This window comes from Pinus tabuliformis, chromosome 3_1, assembly GCF_031772625.1.
Source record: "Pinus tabuliformis cultivar Carrire ecotype Pingquan chromosome 3_1, CPIR1, whole genome shotgun sequence".
NCBI classification, from domain to species: Eukaryota; Viridiplantae; Streptophyta; class Pinopsida; order Pinales; family Pinaceae; genus Pinus; species Pinus tabuliformis.
The window spans coordinates 439,092,900-439,113,079 of NC_142301.1; the positions used below are offsets into that span (position 1 = coordinate 439,092,900).

A 20,180-nucleotide genomic window follows, 5' to 3' on the forward strand; every position below is an offset into this window, starting at 1 on the left:
GGTCAACACTAGGTCAAATATCTACATCGCAGTCAATACCCTAAGTTAGTTCATGGTAGAGCCAAAGAGGATACATTAGGAAGCAACGAGGCATATTATGAGGTGTGTTCGCAACACAGTCGAGTATGGGTTGAGATATACTCGAAGGGATGATGTCAGACTTTGTGGGTACACAGATGCAGATTGGGCAGGCAGTTCAGTGGACAGGAAAAGTACCTTCGGGTATTGCTTCAGCGTTGGATCAAGGATGGTTTCTTGGTGTAACAGGGAGCAAAAGTCAGTAACACTGAGCTCTGCAGAAGCAGAGTATATGGTAGCTAGCACAGCTACATGCGAAGCTATATGGCTTCGGAAGCTGCTAGTAAGCTTGTTCAGGCAGAGGATGGAGGTGACCAGTGTCTACTGTGATAATCAGAGTTGCATAAAGTTCTCTGAGAATCCATTGTTTCATGACAGGTCGAAGCACATCAATATTCGGTGCCATTTCATCAGAGATTGTGTACAACGTGGAGCAGTCCAGCTACAGTATGTTCCCACAGAATAGTAGGTTGCAGATATACTTGCGAAAGCTCTAGGGAGAGCTAAGTTCGTCTATTTTAGAGAACAGATGGGTATGGTGGAGAACCCATTTCAGTGGCAGGGACAAGCTACTTTGGATGATTTTTAGTTGTAGATGTTGCAGATGCAGTAGCAATAGATGAGAGGGAGTTGTAGTGCAAATGCAGTGTTGGCAGCAATTCAACAAGGTCAGCAGCAGCACAGATGCAACGAATACTAGAGTTGCACAGTAGTTGGTGGGCAATATGGCCAGACATCAACAGCATGACAGGAGATGATACAGAGACACAATGTTGCTACAGGGTGTGCAGTAGCACTAAAACACATTCCTCGCTAAGAGGGAGTGTTAGTTTTTGTAGCATCAAATGTGTTCTAGCCACGAAATTTGGTGGAGAGGCTAGAATACATGAGATCTCCAAAACCCGGAAATCGTTTCTAGAAATTCCTGCTAGAAATAACTTAATTAGATTATTAACCAGTTTTTAAATATTTCCCAAGTCTAAACTTGGGGAATATGGTTAATTAATAAGTATTAATTAAGTCAAGGTGAGAATCATCTAGAAACTCATAGGATCGGTCCAGAGATTATCCTAGCCATTGATTAAGTTTTAATCTTGGTCTTTGGTGCTCCAACAGAGGATTATAAGAGGAGGTCAATGTGGTGACGGAGAACACACCAGTGCAGATACTCAGTTGCCTAGGCAGATCGATTTTCTCAGTAGCAGCAACTCAACAGAGAATATAGAGCAAGAGGGTGAGTAGCGGGTGGAAGAGGAGGGCAACAACATTCCAGGAGGAAGGTTTACAGTCCCCAGAAGAGGCAAAGGATGGAAGGCCGAAATTCTCAGAGGGCCAGCATAAGCTCAACGCAGAGAGTGACACAGGGAGCTCAAAGAAGAGGCTAGGGAGGCAATTTCGGAGGCAGTAAATAGTTGTGGGGTGAGAGAAAATTCTCACGATACTTTTGCCAGTATTTTCCTCAGATTAGGTTGTTAGTTGGGCATTTGAATTATTGTACTCAAAATTGTTGTTGAAGAATATAATAAAACCCTAATATGTTGCATCGGTTTTCCCACATTAGGTTGTTACGGGGACAATTGTCCAAAAATAATCGTGTCAAAATTCTTGTGTGTGTGCTAGAATTTCTCAATTTCCAGTATTTTATTTTCCGCAATATTTTTATGGTGAAAATTGTAATTGTGATTTATTCGTTGTTTGTCGTAGCAAATAAACTGCATAATTAAATTTTCAGTTAGAAGAATAATTTCCAGTTGCTGCAATAGGTAAAAATTTCACACCAAATCAATCTCTTTCCTTTGCCTTTTCCAATCAAAGCCACATTCTCGTCATCTTCCTGCTTGTTGATATTTCCCTTTAACTGTAACCTAATTTCTTCTTGTAGGCAATCATCCCTAATCCTATCAAATATGGGTAGTTTATCTCAGCCACAAACTCCTTTAATCAACGGATCCCATGCCTCTGAGAACTTGTTCAACGCCACATTTACTTGTTCCAAGTCTTCTACCTTTTCTCTCACTGCTGCAAGCTAATCATGAATCTACGTGATCTTCATCAGATAACTCGTCATTGAGTCAGATCTGATCATCTGCATAGTCTGGAGAATATCTTTTAATATCATCTTCCTGTTTATTGTCTTGCTTTGGTATAATCCTGGCAGCACTTTCAACATCTCCTTGGTTGTCTTCTTCTCGAATCTCAGTTAAGTGAGGGAACAAATGATCCTTCATGACATCCATAAGTACTCTTTGCACCTTTATCTGCTTTGCTAGAAGGGCCTTCTCGTGAGGATTTGACGGCTCCGTGATATGAGTCTCAACAATCTCCTAGAGATTATTTTCCTTTAGTACCAAGGTAACCCTAGCCTTCCACTGTAGCAAGTTTAACTCTTTGTCTAAGTTGTCTTTGTATCGAAGACCCACTACGACCATTTTTAACCAAATCTTCCCAAATAATTTCAAAAGAATATTCTACCTGGTCCTTTAGACACCCAAATATGTTTTTGTACATCAACCTGCGTCGCCACGCATGACCCTATGAACCCACGGCTCTAGCTACCCATAGCTCAACTGGCTCTACCTACTCCTTTGTTGGTTTTGTTACCTACACCAATGTGACACAGTTGTTCCCCGTGCCCTCGCTCTACTTGACCTCGCAACCTTTGTTATTGGTTGCAAAAATTAACATTGTTGTCATTGTCTTCCTTAGACCTAGCCCAATGACTATCTCTCTATCAATCTCCTCGCCAATGTTAGTTGTTGTTGCCAACTTGTCTATTTTATGTGGCTCCCATTTAGGTCTCCTTCACGTGACCGTAACACACCTCGTGCAAAGGATGGTTTGCCTACCACAATTATGACCCACCCTCAGCAACTTTCCTCACAACCTCACTATTGGTGGATCCCCACACAAACGACGAATGCTACCTGTGCATGGTTGTGACAATTATTGTAGTACCCTCTCAATGGTGTCCTCTGGTTATTGATTCAACCATGGTAGTAACTCTGTGCGTAGCTTCTTTCTTATCCCTATGACTTCAACTATCCCTATGTGGCTCGTCCCAGCCCCTTCGACGACAATTCCTCTATTGGTTGTGTCCCTTGGATATCAACTTGATTGGCAAATTGTTAGACTATCAACCACCACTTTGTTGGGCATTTGTCTCACCGATAGAAGCTGAAACCTCTACGACTGTCACTCTGCACTACCTGACCCACCCTCGTGCCCAACTCTGTCAACACCCCCTATGTGCATCTTATCTGTCTACTTGTCGATGTTCTACAGCCGCAACCCTTCATGCTCATGCTTCTAGCTCTATCAACTCAATTGGCGACCAAATTTGATAGTTGTTCTCATGCAGGCATCTTTCGCAGTTGGGTGGGTCGTTAGACTTGTTGATCACCCAGTCGGTTCAACATGAACTTTCTCCTTTTTTCTATCTAAAAAATTGCCCCACCCCACGCCCAATGCTAGGAACTTGTACAACAACAAAAACATTTCAAACTCAAGCTTGGTAGATTTTTTTGGCCCACTTTAAAAAAATCTTACCTTCATATGATCACAACTAGACCTAGTTATTGACGACCCAATACGAACCTGGCACCTGTGATTTCGAGACCAATTCAAAGTTTACACTTTGATACTATGTTAATTTCCATAAACCTAGCACTAGTACATTATGATCCTAGCAAAAGCAAAATCATCTATTGAATAACTTACAAAGCTAGGTTCTTAAAATTTAGCGGAACCAAAAATAAAATAACCAATCTCATAAAACAACACAAATTCTGCCCAATCAAAGTTTCTCATTAATAATCCAAACTTACTTAGGCTCCCATCCTAGGATAATTGTTCTAAGTTTAATAGTTAGAAACCCTTCATGTGCTTTTTGATTTATTTCTTCCTACTTGTTCTGATTAATTAACAAGTTATTTACCTTGTAAATACTGAAAATAAATACAAGTACATGCTCAACACATTACAGATCATAAACTGAAGGAAATAGAAACAAGCACACAAGTGACACCGTTGTTTTTGGACTAATGTCCCCGGAAAAACCCAATGCAGGAAAACTGGTGCAGCTATCTGAGGGTTTGATTTATTAAGCAGTTTCAGAATATAATCTGGGTGCCAAATCCGGCTCACCCAACAATGAAAAATCTCAGCAATAGTACCTCTGAGTCAGAGACAGATATTTCGGCTGAAACCCCAGATAAACACTCCGGAAGCTCCACAGCTCCAATCTGCCCCATGAAACCCCAGCGTCAGCCTCTAGGGACTGTGTCAGCTCTTCCTGGCCTAGCGTCTGCCTAGGGTCACTCTGGCTTGGCTTGCATCAGTCCTCTGGCCCTCTACGTCACCCACACTAGCCCTCTGAAGCACTGCGCAGCTCCTGGCTGCCTCTGCATGAGCCCTGGCTAGCTCTGTGTGAACCCTTGGCTGGTTCTGCGTCCCTCTCTCCGTCTATTGCGTTGATCCTCCCGGTGCTATCTCTGCCTCTCTGCTTTTGTATTCACTGCCCCTCATCTGCAACTCTAATCACTCTCTCAACTTTCTCAGCAAACCCAACCCCAGAAAGTCGAAATCTTGATCTCTTGGTGTGTTCTCCAAGTGACCCTCAAGCCTCCTCTTATACTTTTCTAGTTGACACATCAACGGCCGAGATTAAGTCCCTAATCAATGGCTAAGATTAGATCTGGCTTGATCCATGACTTTTGGACCATTCTAACACAATTTTAATATTTTAATTTCCTTAAGTTTAGACTTAGGGACTCCATTAAAAATATAATTATTTTAATATCTCCCAAAATGTTTAGGATTTACCCAAACCCTTTCTGGGTATTGGAGATCTCATGTGCCTTAGCCTCTCCACCAAATTTCGTGGCTAGAGCACATCCGATGCTACCCCAAATCAACACTCCCTATTAGCGAGGACTATGCTCTAGCAATACTCCTCACTGAGCATCACCCTGATCATCCGGCATCGGTTCCTGATGCTAGGCCTACTACCTATCATCTACACTGCTCCATCTCGTACTACTACCTATGGCTCTGCCACTACCACTGCTGCATCCGTACGACAGCTCCCTCTCATCCTGCTGCATCGTGCTGCCCATAGCACTGTCACTGCTAACCGTTGCACTACAACTCAGTTACTGAGAATTAACTAATCTCCCAACTCTGACATCTCTATCAAGCTAGAGACACCCATGATGCTGAAGCTCCCTCTGTCACTGACGAGTGCTCCCTCTCTGACCTCTACGCTACTGCAACTACTCCGTGCATCTCGCACCGTTGCACACCTCTCTGTGCCATCCTGCACTGGTGCAACACTCCCGTGCTTCTTGCACAATTGCCTCACGTTGTCTTGGGAATCCTGCACTGTAGCTCCCTCTGTCGCTCCATCCTCATCCGTCTCTACTGACATCTACCAGTACTACTACTCTTCATCGGGGCTCCCATAGCAAGGTATAATCCAAGAGGTTGGGTACCTCGAGGATCCTGCCCCTCATCGCCTGTAGTCCGTCTGACTATAGCTCGATGTCTCCCCACTTCCGCTCAAGTGGCGTGTGTGCACTCATGGCACAGTCATCGTCTGTCTCCACTTCCTTCTCTGCCCTTGCTGGCGCAGCCTTGGTCTCGAAGGCCTCTCCCTTGCTCTTCTTCCTTGGACACTGGGTCGCATAATGACCCAGCTCCCCACAGTGGAAGCATTTGACCTTGGAGAGGTCCTTCTTCTTCCGCTTTTCCTGCTTACCCTCAGATGCTAGGGAAGCATCCACCTCCTCCTCCTTGATTCTAATCCCCTTGTCGTTGCTTCCCATCTTGGTCACCCTCCTGATTTCTTCTTGGCGAAGAGCCACCCATAGTTCCTCCCAATCTGGAAGGGTTGCCCTGCCTAGTATGCTCTAGACAAACACCACCCAGTCTTCTGAGACTGCGTTCAGGGTTGTTCTCATCATCAACCCTGGATCTAGTGTGGCCCCTATGGAAGTCAGTTGATCCCGGATCTCCTTCAATCGTCCGAGGAAGGTGTCGATATGTTATCCCTTCTACATCTGGTATGATTGCAACTGATTTTCTAGGAGCATCTTCCTCTGCAGAGAAGTATGCTGATACAACTTGGTCAGGGCTTCCCATATCTCTTGTGTCGTGTTCTTCTCAGCAATATGTGGTACTATATGATCCTTGACCCCGTCAAGGATGATACTCTTAGCCCTCGCCATTGCATCCTCGTACCTGTCGTTATCATCTAGGTCAACTGGGACCGCTATTGTCTTCAAGGTGAAGTGCTTGACACGATTTCTGTCAAGTACGGATAAGATTTTGGCCTTCCAGACTACGAAGTTTGAGGCTCCGTCCAGTCTGTCCTGGTCTCTTACTTCGTGTAATTCCATTCTGCTACTCCTCTACTTCCCTACTAGAAGTTCTCGGTGTGACTCCCTCTGAACCTTGATTTCCCTCCTGGAAACCCTTCTGCCAATGTCGAGATGCCCCCACTCTGATCGTCTGTGCAGCAGCACCATTGATCCATATTTCTCGGCTCCCTCGGTAGCAACTCCCTCCTCCTTGGCCTTGCCCTATTAGGTACTATTCTGACTATAGTACCCCACCAACTCCACTCTGCAACTTACCCACAGCCTCCTAAACCCTAGAAAACTGAAGGTTAGAGCTCCTAGGCTCTACGCAATCCCGGCACCGACAAATCATCTTCCTCAGCCAACTACGTCAGCCCTCCTGGCCTCTGCGTGGCTCTGCTTGAGCCTGTATTTGCCTCCCTCAGCCTCTGCGCAGCCTCTCCTTGGCTCAAACTTGATGACATAGGCACTGCGTCACCCCTTCCTTGCTGCTTCTCTGCGAGGAACAACTTCTGTCACTCGGGATAGTTGTTTTCTGCTACTGCTGCTTTGCTCGGCTGATGTCCTCAGTTCTCCTGTGATCTGCAACCATGCTCTGATACCATGTTGAAGTTTCCAAGTCTAACAGTTAGAAACCCTTCATGTACTTTCTAATTTATATCTTCCTACTTGTTCTGATTAATTAACAAGTTATTTACCATGTAAACACTAAAAATAAATACAAGTACATGCTCAACACATTACAGATCATCCACTGAAAGAAATAGAAACAAGCACACAAGTGACACCGTTGTTTTTGGATTAATGTTCCCGGAAAAACCCAATGCGGGAAAACTAGTGCAACTATCTGAGGGTTTGATTTATTAAGCAGTTTTAAAATACAATTTAGGTGCCAAATCCAGCTCACCCAACAGAGAAAAATCTCGGCAGTAGTACCTCTCATTCGGAGACAGATATTCCAGCTGAAACCCCGGATAAACACTCCGGTAGCTCCACAGCTCCAATCTGCCCCACAAAACCCCAGCGTCAGCCTCTAGGGACTGCGTCAGCGCTTCCTGGCCCAACGTTTGCCCAGTGTCACTCTGGCTTGGCCTGCGTTAGCCTCTTGAGGCCTTGCGTCAGTCCTTTGGCCCTCTGCGTCACCCACGTTGGCCCTCTGAGGCATTGCGCAGCTCCTGGCTGCCTTTGCGTGAGCCCTAGCTAGCTCTATGTGAACCCTTGGCTGGTTTTGTGTCCCTCTCTCCGGCTACTGCACTGATCCTCTCTGTGCTATCTCTGCCTCTCTGCTTCTGTATTCACTGCCCCTCAGCTGCAACTTTGATCACTCTCTCAACTTTCTCAGCAAACCCAGCCCCAGAAAGTCGAAATCTTGATTTCTTGGTGTGTTCTCCAAGTGACCCTCAAGCCTCCTCTTATACCTTTCTCGTCGACACATCAACGGCCGAGATTAAGTCCCTAATCAATGACTAAGATTAGATTTGGCTTGATCCATGACTTTTGAACCATTCTGACACAATTTTATATTAATTCACATTAATATTTTAATTTCCCTAAGTTTGGACTTAGGGACTCCATTAAAAATATTAATTATTTTAATATCTCCCAAACTGTTTAGAATTTGCCCAAACCCTTTCTGGGTATTGGAGATCTCATGCGCCTTAGCCTCTCCACCAAATTTCGCGGCTAGAGCACATCCGATGCTATCCCAAATCAACAATAATGGCCCTGAGAAAATACAAAATAAACCTACATCTGATCCAGCGGATCTGCCCTAGATTGATGCTCGATCTTTTCTACAGATCTGGATCTCCAACCTTCCTACAATGCCTCTCTCAATCTTCTGGTGTCGTAGTCTGTCTTTCTCCTCTCCTTAGCCTTGATTTTATAACTTTGCATTGAGCTAAATCCCTAAATCTCCAAAGTGATTAACGGTTGACATTAGATCTCGACTCATTTGAGATCAATGTGTTAAGGCCCAAAGCCCAAGAAAATCACACTACAACAAATGCCTACTATCAAACTCCTCTTGGATCACTTACTGTCACCATTCATTATTTGCATTGCTATATAATTTGTATGGTAGATCTAAAGTTATTATTGCATGGTATTGGAGATCGATACACGTCTATTTTGCAGGAGGTCCATTTACCAAATACATAAGGATTATCTTCACTTTGGCAACACTCTTCTTGTGTGCAGTTGAAAAAATAACAACACTCAAAGCAACAACAGTCCCTTCTACAATCTCCCAAAGATCCATCTCCTCCAACAACATCTGTAGTTGATATTTGCAAGATGCAAAGTTAGAAGGACCTTATAAATAGTCGCACCAAGAGTAGTCTGTGAAAATTCCTTAAACTGGAATCCCTACTGCAACAACTGATGATATTTCTCCTACTTGTTAAATTTACATGAACAAGCTATTTGCAGTTTCCTATGGCAAACATCAAAATACATGCACTGCAGCCTACACCAATTAAATAATATGTTGAAACAAGAAACTAAACAATAGAGAAAGATACAACACAAATGACACAGTTGTTTTTGGACAAACGTCCCCAAAAAAACCCAATGCGGGAAAAACGGTGCAGCAGATCTGAGGGTTTTTATTATTAAGCTGAAGTATTTCTGAATACAACTTCTAGATGCCTTCTCGGCAATCCAATTATAGATAATATCACTCGGCAGAAGAAATTAGTGAGATTACCTCACTCTACACTGCAAGTCCCTGCTAATCCGGCAACTAAACCAACGAGTCCCTAGCTACTTCTGCGCTGCCCCAGCTTGGGCACTACGTCAGCCTCTAAGGCCCTGCGTCACCTTTGCTAGAGATCGATTTGCCTTTTGGAGCTGATTCCCACCCTCCCGCTCAAAAACGTCAGCCTCCTCAGATTCAGACTTCTGTGTGGGAGGCTCTACGTTGCTCTGCGTTGGGCCTGCGTGAGCCCTTCCTGGATCTGCATCACCCTCTTTGGCCTCTGCATTGCCTCCTTTGTGTGTCTCTCTGCCTCTCTGCTGAGTATTCTTGGCTCCGGAGAAGATCCTCCAGCCAAAACTCCCTCTGCCCCTCACTGCGTGATCACTACAAATCATTGCGCTGCCTCTAGCTTCAACAATTCGATCTAACTGATCAACTCTCTGTGTGTCTTCCAAATGACCCTCAAGCTTCCTTAAATAATCTCCTTGTTGACATTCAACGACCCAAATTAGAATCTAATCAATGGCTAAGATCATTTCTGCTTGATCCTTGTCTTCTTCTAGAAGTTACACCCACAGTTAGATTAATACCCATTAATTATTTTAATTTCCTAAGTTCAAACTTAGAGTCCCATTAAAAATAATTAATTATTTTAATAAAATTGTCTTCAGGTGGAATTTCCCTGCAAAATTTGAGACTTAGAGCACATCCGACGCTACCAGAAATCAACACTCCCTCTTAGCAAGGAATGTGCTCTAGCAACGCAACCTGCTGAAGCATCAGTCTGTTCTATAACATCTCCTTCTGCGTTGTTGATGTCTAACATCCTGTCCACCAACTATTGCGCAAATGTTGCATTTATACTGCTGCTGACACTGCCACTATCAACACTACATCCGTACTACAGCTCCCTCTGAATTTCTGCATCCATGCTACTACTGCTACTGCCGCTGCACTGCAAGCTATTGTTGCTACTGCATCAGCAACGGAAAAACATCCCAAATTACTGAACAAGTGTTTAGCATAGATGCATCTCGATGTTGAATATCTGACTGCTGCTAATCCCACGCTATCCCTCTGAAGCTACTGCGCTGCTACTGCTACTGCACTGTGCCTCCTTGCACTGCTGCAACTCTGCACTACGTTGCTCAAATTTGGCATTCTAGCCACTGCATCTGTCGCTCCAACACTCCTCAACACCATCTGACACTTAGTCCATTCTGCTACTACTGATTTGGGCTCTCATAGCAAGGAATTAATCTGAGAGGTGGGTTCCTCGAGGATCCTGCCCATCTGTAGCTCTTTCAAACTATAGCTCCAAATTAGCCTACCTCACTCTTGGAGGTATCTCGTCTGTCATGGTAAACTCCTCCTCGATCTTCGCGGGTGCAACCTTCAGATCGTGCTTCTCATCTTTGTCCTTCTTCCTGAGAGGACATTGTGTTGCGTAGTGACCCATTTCACCACACCTAAAGCATTTGATCTTTGAGACATCCTTCTTCCGCCTCCGTTGCTCCTGTTGCCCCTTGGATGCAAGGGTTGCATTTTCATCCTCCTCCTTGGGCTTCGACCCACTGTTGTTGCTTCCGTCAAGTTTACACTTGACCAAGTCTCTCCTCAGCTCCTCTTGCTTAAGAGTTGCCCACATCTCATCCCAATTTGGCAAAGTCGCCCTACCCAGGATACTCTGGACAAAGACTTGCCACTCATCTGAGACTAAATTGAGGGCCAGTCTAACCAACTCGAACCCTTGAGGTGTAGACCCCACAGCTGCTAACTCATCACGGGTCTCCTGAAGCTTCGTGAGGAACGAATCTATGCGCTCCCCCTTCTGCATCTATGCAGATCTCAGTTTCTGCTCTAAGTACATCTTTCGTTGCTCGGAAGATCCCTGATACAGCATAGACAACACATCCCACATCTCCTTAGCAGTCCCTCTGCTAGCGATGTGACAGACTACATGATCCTTCACTCCGTCGAGGATCATTCTCTTTGCCTTCGCCATCTCTGCTTGGTATTTCTTCAGCGAATCTGGATCTGCAAGCTCAACCACCACATTGTCGACATAGGTCTTGAGAGATAGCTTATCTAGAAGGAATGACATTTTTTCCTTCTAGATGACGTAGTTGGATGACCCATCCAACCTGTCTTGATCTCCCAACCCACTCGTTGCCATCTCTGCCACGAAAATGTCGAATTGTTCCTCTCTGTTCCTTACTATTGTTGCTCAGTGAGTAAGAAAACGGACTTCTTGGCAGGAAGTCTACTCAAGAAAAATTCCCTCACTGTGCTTCTCTCTCTCTTTTGACGTCTTTCTGCCCAACAAAACGGCCTGCAGAAAAACGGTGTCCCACCAACTCTTCCTCACACTGAGGCTCAACGTTGCTCCCTCTGCCACGACAAAATTTCAATCTAGAAGCCCTTCCTCTCTGTTGACTCACTCAGAGAGAGACTGCCTCGAAATTCAGCCCTCCTGGCTTGGACTGTGCAAACCCCTCTGGGGATTCAAACTGCTGCCTCCTGCAGCTATTTCGATCTCCTTTTCTACTCAGCGTTGGGTTCTCTGGCACTGTTCTTCTTGCTTCACTTGCACTGCTCTGATACCATGTGAAAATTCCTTACAGTGGAATCCCTACTGCAACAACTGATGATATTTCTCCTACTTGTTAGATTTACATGAACAAGCTATTTGCAGTTTCCTACGGCAAACATCGAAATACATACACTGCAGCCTACACCAATTAAATAATATGCCGAAACAAGAAACTGAACAATAGAGAAAGATACAACACAAATGACACAGTTGTTTTTGGACAAACGTCCTCGGAAAAACCCAATGCGGGAAAACCGGTGCAGCAGATCTGAGGGTTTTTATTATTAAGTTGAAGTATTTATGAATACAATTTCTGGATGCCTTCCCGAAAATCTAGTTACAAAGAATATCACTCAGCAGAAGAAATTAGTGAGATTACCTCACTCTACACTGCAAGTCTCGGCTGATCGGGCAGTTGAACCAACGAGTCCCCGGCTACTTCTGTGTTGCCCCAGCTTGGGCCCTATGTCAGCCTCTAAGTCCCTGCGTCACCTCTGCTAGAGATCGATTTGCCTTCTAGAGCTTATTCTAGCCCTCCCGGCTCAGAAACGTCAACCTCCTCAGCAAATTCAGACTTCTACGTGGGGCCTGGGTGAGCCCTTCTTGGCTCTGCATCACCCTCTCTGGCCTCTGCGCTGCCTCCTTTGTGTCTCTCTCTGCCTCTCTGCTGAGTATTCTTGGCTCACGAGAAGATCCTCCATCCAAAACTCATTTTACCCCTCACTGGGTGATCACTACAAATCACTGCGTTGCCTCTAGCTTCAGCGATTCGATCTGACTGAATAATCTCCTCGTTGACATTCAATGGCCCAGATTAAAAGCTAATCAATGGCTAAGATCGTTTATGCTTGATCCTCGTCTTCTTCTAGAAGTTACACCCACAGTTAGATTAATACCCATTAATTATTTTAATTTCCTAGGTTTAGATTTAGGGTCCCATTAAAATAATTAATTATTTTAACAAAACTGTCTCCGGGTGGAATTTCCCAAAACGCTTTCTGGGTTCTTTGGAATACATGTGCCCAAGCCTCCCTGCAAAATTCGAGACTTAGATCACATCCGATGCTACCAAAAATCAACATAGTCACCCTACAAACATAAAACACACTTGAGAAAATGGACCAGACAATAAAATCAACCTATCACAAATTCATTATGCCTATCTCAAGCAACAAATCTACTCAAATCACTAAAGCTACACAGGGATCTCACCCACAACCTCTCGCGGGTCCTGGTGCCTCTCATAAGCATGGGTCACTCCAACCTTTAGAGTCTTCCAGGCATCACACCCATTAAGCTCTTGTTGTATCTCCCTATCACAAGTAGCAGTCCATTCTGTACATGGATCTAGAGAATCTCAGATGCACAACTCTAATACCATGTCATAATTTTACATATGTGTGCTATACAGTTCTACACTCATACAATTAACCTACAGCTAAAGCATAATCACAAATGTTGAATGGTGAACTCAAGAGTGTACACTAGCACATATCGAAAGATGAGATCACCCTATAAATAGATAAAGAGTAGATCTCATAAATCAACAACATGAATCTAGTGTATAGAAAACAAAAACTTGGAGAAGTGACCACTATCTTCTCATCACACAATAGAAAAGTTATAACATTGTCCTCAACAGACTACACTGGTTTCTCCCAATCCCAACCTACTCTCTTGGCAGAATCACTCTACTCAAGCTCACTGTATATAAACCTAACTAAAGTGCCCTCCTTTACTGAGTCAAGCTTGACAAGAGAGGAAAGAGTAGTTACAAAAGTAATGGGCCAATGGCTAATAATATTCCTCATGAAAGGAATCATCCACCACATGTAACAAGGAATATCTCCTCAAGGCATATGCCCGACTTAGCATGTGTATCCCCCAATGGATCATAATGTCTAAAGAGTAACCTATGATAACTGTCATAGAACCTGTCAACCTAATACTAACCAAAAATGGAAGATTCAAAACATCGCGCGTGTAAGGAATTTGTCAGGGTGTAAGGGAATCTCTTCCATGTTGCACACCCATCCTGAAAGGAATTCCGTTCAACACTCATCTGCCATATTCCTACAAGAACAAATTGGAGCAATATTACACAGAGATGATTGGCCAAAAGTATATTCAATATGGAATAAAATGATTGATACTAAAGCCCTTATCGATGAACTAGATTTTGAAACATCCAGAAAGGAAAGACTTCAGGGTTCTGGGAGGATGCTTGGGCTGGACATTGGGCACTTTCATAATTCATAGTTTGAACCAATTCATTCCTCTACTTGAAGAAGTTGGTATGATCCATGTTGTTGATTACATAGCTATTGGGAGAGATGTTCAATGGAGAGATATCGAGAAATGATCTAGAAAATTTACTAAGGCTGTTAGAAAATTTGAGAGAGAGCAGATAGAGTGATTAAACACACAACACCAAACACACTATATTTTTATTGATCTCATAGACATTACATATATAGGAATACATGATACTTCTAGATCCGAGAATGGTGGATCTAGATTACTAAAAATAGCTAGTACAACTATTAACCTAGGAACTCACACAATTACAACTCACGACAACTTGGAAGTCATGGAAGCATTACTTCCAATACCCTCCCTTAATGCTTACATGACAAAAACAGAAAGTAGACATTACAACAATGAATGAATCTCTGTCAAATTTTTCTGATATGGTCATCACTAGCACTCATATCCACTCTGAAATATCACGGTTTCCGCTCTTTTCTTCACCACACTTTCGAGCTTCCCACTTGATCCATTTAAGACATAACTACTTCAGACCATCGTTGACATGATTTTCAGAATTGACGCTTCTCAACCTCCTAGAGCACAACAGATCAGTCTCAATACTGAAGCATCCTATGGAACTGCCACCATCTATTGAATATATGGCCTTCCGCTATATTCACCAGTTATCTAGGATAGCATTCTGGGTACAGAATGTCTTCAGCAGACAATTCTACAACTTGACCTTGTATAAAATAACCTGTACTGACGCTCCCGGAGCACGACAGGTCACACCAGCTTGACCTTATTAAGAACTACCTGTGACTAATGCTCCCGGAGCACAATGGGTCACATTAGTCTATTCAATGGTTGGCCTGTTCTTTGTGGTTCTGCATCATTTTATTTTTGCACAATATAATAGCATACTACAACTTTAATAAAAATACAAACCACACCACACAATACATATGAAACCCTAAAAACAGACCCAAAATTCAATGCTATAAGCCCTGCATAAAATCAGAGCATCAGATTTCTCCATCGACTCCGCCCACGCTATCACTTCATGCATCCCATAGATTCCTATCTGATGCTTAATCTTTTCTGTATACAAATGACTGAATCATCTCCCTGTCTCTGCTCACCATCCCTAGTAATGCAAGATCTCAAAGATGAGTGCCAACAATTTGTGGACGAACAAAACTGATGGCCTTCCTAGATCATCAAGAACGCTGCTATTGGTGTCCATCGATTCCATTGCCCTACAATTTCTCCAACAGAAAGGACTATATTTCTGTTGTTCAGATGAAGAAATTCAGACAATTCTCTCAATGTGGTCAACACCTCAATTCTGCGAACCTCTCCATCTTCGAAGATCAAGCTCCATTCTTCGTTGAACATTCAGATTGTGGAGTGGGAAATTAAGCAAGGCCTTAGAACCCCGCATCTTATAATGACATGGTCATAGGCATGAGCCACCTCCTCCATGGTATTGAAGGTATCGAGCCTAATTCTAGCCTCCTGCAGTCCCTTATCTCCACTGCGATTTTCAAATAAAATTGAGACTGAAATAGATTGGAGTGCCAATCTATATTTATTTATGGACCTTCAAATGCAAATAAAAACATATGAGGCTGAAACAGAGGATTCGAGCGCCAATATATACTTATCTGATAGTTTATGGGTCAGAATATAATATCGTTACATCATCAAACTGCTCCACCAGATCTTGAAAGAAATACTGTGAGATTTTTCTTCTTGTGTGAATTAGACGGTCAAATCTTTGCACGCGGCACATAACAAAGAGACCTTCATTGCAGTGATGATATCCTAATTTTTCACTGTAGATCAATGTGACTTGAGCAGCTAACCCATGACTGCATTTCTTCACACTTTGGCTCTGTGTCTTTCTATGCTTGAATAAATCTGGACGACAGGCCTTGCTGACGCTGAGGTGAATATTCGTCAGACAGATGGATCCAGTCCATAGAAAATAGCATCCATTTGTTTTGACAAGAACGAGCATAGATCCATTATGCGAAAATATGGTGATAGATGCACAATGTTTGACTTGACAGAGCAGGCAGAGGGAAAGTTTTGACAGAACACCCGGAGGAAAGCTGGACAGTAATTAAAGAGACCTTCCAGATCTCACCAGTCGTAGATCTCCTAATGAAGGACAAAGCTCAAAAAAAAACTCCCCTTAACTTTGCCTCCAAACAAGAAGATCCCAACAGCTCACACAGTCTTCACAAGCTGCAGTCGCACCTCCTCAAGCAACGTATCCCACAGTAAACAAAACACCAATATGAATCTCACAAGTTTAGTGATCTTACACTCAGATCTATAGATCTCAGAAACCACCACAACAGAACTCTTCAGTAAAACATCATACTCCACGAAACAATTTAGATCTACACATTGACTCACAAAAAAAAATCTCACACATTAAAAATAACTCTCACATACCTATATTGATATGTACATAAACATTAACACTCAGGCTCCCTCACATCTTCCTGGCCCTCGAGCAGATAAAGTGATTAAACTCACAACACCAAACACACTATATTTTAATTGATCTCACAGACATTACATATATAGGAATACATGATACTTCTAGATCCGAAAATGGTGGATCCAGATTACTAAAAGTAGCTAGTATAACTATTAACCTAGGAACTCACACAATTACAACTCACGACAACTTGGAAGTCATGGAAGCATTACTTCCAATAGAGGCAACAGCTAAAATGATTCAAATCATACTTGCAGACCATATAATTATTCCAGATTCAGACGAAGAGGTTTTATATTGGAATTCAGAGGGACAGGGTACCTACTTGGTAAGAGAGGGTTACCTTCAAGTGCTCAATGAAAAGGAATATCAGGTTCTGATCCCTTTGGGAAGGGATTATGGTCTCCCTCCCCATTGGGTGTAAAATATCAGCTTTAGCTGGCTGGCAGTAAAAGACAAATTCTCACACAGGTGATTATGAGACAGTAAGGAATCCATGGACCTTCAATTTGCCGTGAGTGCAAGGCAGCAGAGGAATGCAACTTCCACTTCTTTTTTGGCCATAGTCCATACTTATGCATTGGAAATTTGATCTAAATAAACTGATTCCTTTGGAATAATCTGACCTTTTTTCTCATCCACCCAGGAGACCCTGAGGAACTGGCCTAAGCTGTATGGAACAGTGTTGCAAACATCCCAATTTTATCACGAAAAAATCCCGAATCGCGATTTTTTGGCCTAGCCGATGTTTGCTGATTTTTACCAATATTTTAGTGGTATCTTAATTTTGCCAATGTTTGACAACTTTTACCGTTATTTTCATGGTCTTCACAATTTTTTGGTTTTTCGGACCATTTCCAATATTATCACGGTGCCAAAGTTTGCAATATTGGTATGGAAATCGAACTACACCAAAAGGGTATGACCAAATAGCCTGTTCTTCATCATATGGACCCTGTGGCATGCAAGGAACAAGTTAACAACTGAGTCTTCAAGGATAAATTCCTGCCTCCTGAAAAAACATGGCACACAATTGAGTTTTCAATTCAAGAATCTCCTAAGATTCATCCGTAAGAACCTTAGCTCATTCCTCTCTTTTTTGGAATCAGAAGCTCTGGAGTATTGGTCGAAGAAGAATATCTTATTCTTTCATGTTAAGTTAAGGTACAGCCATCTAGAACCAGAATGGTCTTGTCTACAAGGTTCCCATCAGTGTGAAAGAGGTCTAAATTTAACTTTGATGGTCGTGTTTAAAAAACAAAGAGCACTAACCAGGATCACTCTTGAGTTTGAACTCCAACACATAAAACAGAACACAGAACAGCAACAAAAGAAATGGAACTGGGAGAAAGATTAACTTTACATATCTGTTGTATAATTACAAAGAGATCACCCATAATTATAATAAACTTGGAGGAGCCCAGCGTTAAAGATGGGTGGTTGGGTAGTTCATCTGTCAATCAGTGATAAGACAACTATGCATAGTGATTAGTTCACTAACCTAAGTAAACTTAACCCAATGGTGTATGTACACCAACCCCCCATACATGCAACTTATGGAAGCATGAAAAGGATGTAAAATCACAATAAAGGGTCCTGACTAAAAGGCCATGATAGGTGCCCATATACAAAATGTTCAAAGGAAGAACCTTGGGAAGGGACCAAAATGAGGCTCCTGGAAGGCAGTAACGCCAATGCTGAAAGGTCTTAGATCTGGAACTAAAGAAATCCCTCAAAGATGCATTGAAAAGCAAGAGCATGAGGCCTGTGCAGGTTGAAAGCTCCAATCAGGAAGTACAACCGAAATTCTGAAGAGGATGGCCAAGTAACCTCAAAGAACATGATTGAACACTGAAGCAAAAGAGGATTGGTTGCAGAGGCACAAGGATGGAAAACATTGACAACTACCACATGAATGATCCAGAAAAATCGGCATTGGTTAGGAACCAAAACAAAGGCTTCAAACAGAAGCCAATACCATTAACCAGCAATGAGGCCTGCAGAGGCTGAAAGCTCCAAACACTATGTATGACTGAAACTCTGAAGAGGACCAAGTAACCACAAGCTAGCAATGCCACATAAGAACTCCAACCAGCCACGAAAGGCTAAGCAAAGCTGATTTTTGATGACTCACTGTTAGTTTCATCAAACTTATACCCTTGTAAAGCTTCTAAGCCAGTCACAACACCTTGCATCAGTAAAATGATAAATCAATAAAATATAAAACAAGAAGATCTCCACCAAGATGGCTAGGCTTCTTTTGTACCAGTGAAACTTCTTTGAAATCAATGAATGGATGGAAAATGTGTGCAGCTTCCCTGCAAGTGCAATCAGTAGGAAAACCCTCAACAAAGAGGCTATTTAATGCATCAGGTGGAAGCTGCTCATCAGGCCTTCATATTTGAAAGCCCAAACCTAAGCTTCGTAACTTCCCCCAAATCCAGGATCTACATTTCCAAAACCTGGCCTCTGACCCATTAAAACAGAGTCAGCAAGGGAGGAACCTGACAATCACCCATAACCTTCACTTCCTTCCAGCCTGGAGCCTCCCAAACCACCACTGTCAGCAGATGTTAAACCCCCAGCAGAATATGGAAGCCCATTTCAAATATAAGAATCCAGAGCTCCAAGAGGGTTGGAATCCCATATAAACAATTGACCCACCATGTCAGGCAAATAACCAGGAATATCGCGACCACCAGAAATCCCAGCTGGCGGCAGATCACAAGGAGCGTGCCCATACCCAATAAGCGCCATCTCTCTAGTAAGCGTCCACCATTGACTTCTGTTAATCACTCAGAAAACTGCTACCATGGCTAAAACCTTAGAAGTATGACCCAAAATAGGAAGTGAACAACAGTCAGCCAAGGGCACAAAGAAAGGGCCAGCTAAGAGCACGAATGAGCAAATATGGCACCAATCAATACCAAAAACCCCACAAATAGCAGAGAGCTCGAAAAACAGAGGATCATGGCTAAGAGCCTAAGGCCATCACCAATGAAAAAACACAAGTGATGGAGAAAGCTCTATGCCCCATGCTTTAATATCATGTTTTAAAACAAAGGGCACTAACCAAGATCATGGTTGAGCTTGAACTCCATGCACACAAAACGGCAACAGAAGAAATGGAACTGACAGAGATAAATCTATGTATTTGTGGAACAATTACAAGGAGATCACCCATATTTATAATAAACTGGGAGGAGGTCACCATTAAAGACGGGTGGTTAGGTTGTTCACCTACCAAGTAGTGATCAGTCAATTATGCACAGCGATTAGATCACTGACCTCAGTAAACTTAACCACATATGTATGTACACCAACACCTCTAAAGGCAATCCAGGCCGATCAGGAAGTGGAGGAGTACTTAATGATAGGAATGGCCTAATGAAGGTAGTGTTTCTACAAAATAATGGCATGAAAGTAAACAGCCAGGCTGAGCTGATTCCGGTCATAGAAGGTATTAAAATGTGCCTCTAAAACAGCAATCCATTGATTTTGAATGAGACTCTGAACACATTGTTGACGTCATCTCTTGGAATGCAAACACTATTAACTGGTTCATCAATAGCAAAACAGAATGGATTAAGAAAACATTTCTCAGAAACGTCAAGATTATGTTGGCAGACTGGCTAGCTGACTGGGGAATTACACTTTTGGGTAATTCAGTCCAAACAAAACCGAATGGGA

General features: G+C 42.9%; 1 protein-coding gene and 1 pseudogene across 2 annotated transcripts in view; both read right to left on the minus strand.

The window, feature by feature from the left end:
• LOC149187643 (putative CoA ligase CCL12) overlaps positions 1-20,180 on the minus strand; it is a 278,936-nt gene that overhangs the window by 257,515 nt on the left and 1,241 nt on the right. The window lies entirely within an intron of this gene.
• LOC149187644 (RNA-binding protein 2-like) lies at positions 18,596-19,247 on the minus strand (annotated as a pseudogene).